Genomic DNA, 4,737 nt, shown 5'->3' with positions numbered 1-4,737 from the left:
GTGAATATGGATTCCCTGCGGAATATTATAAATGGTCAGGTGAAGAAACAATTAACACTCTGCATTCTTCTTTTCATGAAACTGTTCAGACATCTTCTCGTGGTCCTATTTCTAATAAAGCATTGATTGCAGTCATCCACAAGCCGGGCAAAGATCCCTTGTATGTGGTAGCTACCACCCCATATCCTTGATTAACAGTGATGTTAAAATATTGGCAAGTATTTTAGTGTCATGATTATGTAAAGTTATTCCCTCTTTAATACACCATTCACAGGTTGGATTTGTCCCAGGTCGTTCCTCTAGAAACCATCTCCGATCATTAGCTCATACTTTATGGTCTGCGGAAAAAATGACAGAGGTAACAATTGCTCTTTCTTAGGATGCAGAAAAAGCGTTTGACAGTATTGACGGGATAAATCTTTTAGCCACCATGAAACGCTTTGGCCTAGGGGATCAGTTTATCTCCATGGTTCATTTATTATATGATAACCCCATAGCACAGGTCAATTGTGGAGGTTTTTTTTCGGATTCCTTTCCAATTCGAAGAGATACCCGTCAAGGTTATCCACTATCCCCCTTTTATTCTTATTAGCAATGGAACCCCTTGCAACACTCATATGCCACTCATCACAGATTTGGGGTATACCTATAGCAGGAGGAGTATCAAAGATATATTTATATGCCGATGATATCTTTCTCACACTGAAACATCTCTCCCAATACCTACCAACTTAACTTGATATTATCAATACATTCGCAATATTTTCTGGTTATAAGGTGTATTGGGACAAAAGTGAAGCTCTCCCACTCTCCTCTGATACCACAAAAGCTTCAATTGATGCATACCCCTTTTGCTGGAAATCGTCACAATTAAAATATTTAGGAATTTTGATTAACCGTGGACTTGAGGGAATGGTTTGGGATAATCTTTCACCCCTTATAGCACAAATGGAAACTGATTTTGCCAAATGGTCACTTTTGGGCTTCTCTATGGGGGAGAGTTCAGGCAGTGAGAATGGTAACTCTACCCCGCTCTACTTATACGCTTGGAATGCTCCGGTTGTATTACCTTTGAACTTACTCAGCGGTTTAGATTCCTGTATACGGTCCTTTGTTTGGGGAACCATGCGTCCTCGTTTAGCAGCTGCTAAACTATTGGCACGTCGTTCCCATGGTGGCTTAGGTTTACCATCACTGGAACATTATTCCTTGGTCTTACATCGTTCAAAATAGGCTCATTTACTTCAGGTGTTACTGATCCTCCACAATTGGTTACAACAGAACGCTTAATACTTAATTGTGAAGATGGTTTCAATTTTTTACACAGTATTCGTAAACCTCTAACCTCCCCTCCACATCCTGTGCTTCATGCTACATACCAAGCATGGCAAAGAGTACATTACCTTTTAAGAGTTGCCCATCATTTACACTCTAGAGCCTCACTATGGGTTAATGAAAATATTCATATTAATGGTCAAACGCTTAATTGGACTACCTGGAGCTCGAAAAGGGATCCAGACATTAGATCAGATTATAATAAATGGTGAACTGAAATCCTTTGATCTTCTTCATGAAGAATTTGACCTTCCTTTACATCAGATTTCGCGACATCTACAGCTACAGCACTGCCTGAGTAGATGTCATAGCCCTCCCCCATGGATGTTAGAACCATTGGCGATATTGAAGTATCTTCACATATGGGTTAAACATAAGGTGTAATGTCAGGGTTATATTGTACTCTAAGTAACCATCTATACTCGCAACCACTTCTTAAAGCTCTTTACGAGAAATGGCAAGAATGCTTACATATTTCTATAGACGAAAATGTATGGCCGGACATTTTGGAAGCCCTGGACAAGGGCACTCGTGTAGCACGCTTGAAATTTTGTCTTTTTAAAACACTACATGACTGGACTACATGTCTGGTACTGGACACCATCAAAGTTGCAACGAGTAGGATTATCACCACACTCGAAATGTTGGAGATGTTCTGGTGTTAACTGTGACCTCCTCCTTATACTCTGCGAGTGTCCCTCTATACAACATTTCTGGACATCAGTAGGAGATACATTAAAGGAAACTTCCTCTTACCTCCTCCACTATCTTATTGCATGATCTTGGGAATTCATATGACATTACGCATCCTCAGAGCCAACTCTTACATACTGCACTAAAAATTAGCATTTTAAGATTGTGGCGATCACCTAGTCCTCCATTTATGGAGGACTAGATGACTGCGATGATCCAGACAGCATCACATGAACATATAATATATAAATTACAAGACCAAGAAGAAATATTTCAACAAGTATTGACTCTTTTTTCCGAGATCCTTAAATATTTCCCTCTTATTGACTTGTCTGTTCTTTCCCTCTATTCTCTTTTCTCCTCAGGTCCTATTCCTACCTTCTTTTTTTTGGGTAAGGAGGTCTCTCTCCTGTTGTTTCTTTCTTTTCATATCATTATCTATCCATTCTTCCATTTTCTCATCCACTTAAATGCTTATTTTCTCAAAACATCTATTTACTTATCCATTTATTTTCCCACTTGTACATTTATCTACTTTTTTAAATGTATTTAGTACCCTTCAGGATCTCCCATTACCCATATATATATTTATATCGTACTTCATATTACAGACACAATATATTTTAATAATTCTAAATTATATTTACCGTCCCATAATTTACTCTAACTTTTATCCATGATTATAACTAGCCAAAGTTAGATTATTTAGCATATAATGTCCAATATTCTACTTTTCTTTTATTAACACTTTGTCTTTTATCCTATTTCTCCTACTTCCTTCCCTTTCCTACATGCAAGTTTTTTCTTCCTTATATTACACTGAATATGTTGTCGCTAGACTATAGGGGGTCTATTATGCTGTACTATATTTTTATGAATTTATATACCTTTAACTTCTCAATAAAGAATTACGACACATAAAAAATCCTCTATGCATTTCACTTCTTCAGAAGCTATAATTAAAAAAAACAGTGATAGCCTTTTCTGTTTAAAGCAATATGTGTGTAATTACTGAAACACACGGAGCACTCCTCCGACTAGTATTGTTACCTATAGCAGCCCTATAAAAATGATGGTCCCTGGATCCGTTTTCATTGTAGTTCTGATTCTAAGGTAACTAGCATGTAACTCAATTAGAAGTCTTCCTCAACTTCGTTTCAGTTGTCTGTTCCGCCATGCCCTGTTGAAATATGTCATACGGTTCTTTCATAAAAACATTGAATGTCAAATCGGTCATTTAAGCCTTTGTTTGTAACGAGTCACAATGCCAAATTCAAAATACTTCTCACTGAAGTAATAGTTCTGACCTGTTTCCTCCCTTCAGTATATCCAAAATCTGGAACCATGATTGACAAAGGTTGCTGTGTGATTAGTTTAATTAATTTGCATCACTACCGATGATTTATATTTCAAGTTCTGATATTGGTCGTATTCACTGGGTCGCAATTTCATTTTTGTTTCATTCTTTCCAACATATATTTTTCCACAAGGGCACTTAAGAATGTAAACACAGTAGCTAGTCTATTAGGTTGCAGAAACATGTAATTGGATTTTCTTGTTCAACAGTGGTTTGCTCTAATAATCATATTGTTATGACTGGAAAATCACAAATATGGAATGTTCGTTTTTGCTGATGGGGGTCTTTGAATCAATTTGTAATTGTTTCCCACTAAATCTTTTTTTTTTTTTTAGTATTTTGGCTTCTCCTGTACACACAACATGAGTATATTTAAAAATGCTTGCAAAAACAAGTTAATCATGTTACTAAAATTTATAAATACTGGAAAATTACTGTGATGGAACCAGACTTTTCAAATATTTATAGAATAGACTCCTCTGGGTAGGAATTTAGCTTGAATTTCAGAAGTCTTAAGGATCAGGGCTCCAAAGGCATGGCATTTGCTCCTTGTTTTTTGTGTTTTTTTGTAATATATTTTTATTGTTTTCTTTGACAGAATATATATATACACATATCACAAATAGTACATTTCGCTGTTACAATTGGCATACTCGGATTGTATAAAGACTTTGGGTAGCTGGTTGCTGGGTGGTTTCTTTTCATTGTTAAATGTCCTGTGGGCTTGCGAACGCTGTGGCTTATTTGCTAAGGACCCTTTGTTTTTCGGTCCTGTACCTAGTTCGAACATATAACATAAAAACGTATAACATAAAGGCGTTTGGCAGCTGGTTGTGGATCGACCATCAAACACTGTTGATAATGTCTCTGTTTTGCCTGCTCACAACTGTTTACGGTGGCTTGTGCGGGTCTAGGAAACTGTCTAAGGATGACCACATTTCTCTATTGGGGTTTCTCCAAGGTGTGTGTCTTAGTGCGGTGTTGTCACCCAGTTCAGCCACCCCTTGAATGTGGCCTTGGCGGTGTTTTTTCATTTGTCTAACACCGTTTTTGTCGTAATGGTCAGGAGGAAGTCAAGAAGGTTTCTGTCTTGTTGTGAGTTTACGTCAGTGTTTATATGTGCTGTTACTATGGTGCCAAATTCTTGTTTCAGGGTACAGCCTAGAGCGTTGTTAGTAAAGTCGAACACCTTCCTCCAGAATTTGCTAACCTTGCTGCAATAGAAGATGAGGTGGGCTAGGTCGCCTTTTTCTCTCTCACAGTTCCAGCACCGGTCGCTATCGGTGAGACCTTCTTTAGCAAGTCGGGCTGGCGTCCAGTATGCTTGGTGCAGCTGCCAGAATTTTGTTTGG

The sequence above is a fragment of the Lissotriton helveticus genome, chromosome 5_1 (assembly GCF_964261635.1).
Source record: "Lissotriton helveticus chromosome 5_1, aLisHel1.1, whole genome shotgun sequence".
Classification (NCBI taxonomy): Eukaryota; Metazoa; Chordata; class Amphibia; order Caudata; family Salamandridae; genus Lissotriton; species Lissotriton helveticus.
Note: the sequence above shows the minus strand (reverse complement) of the source record.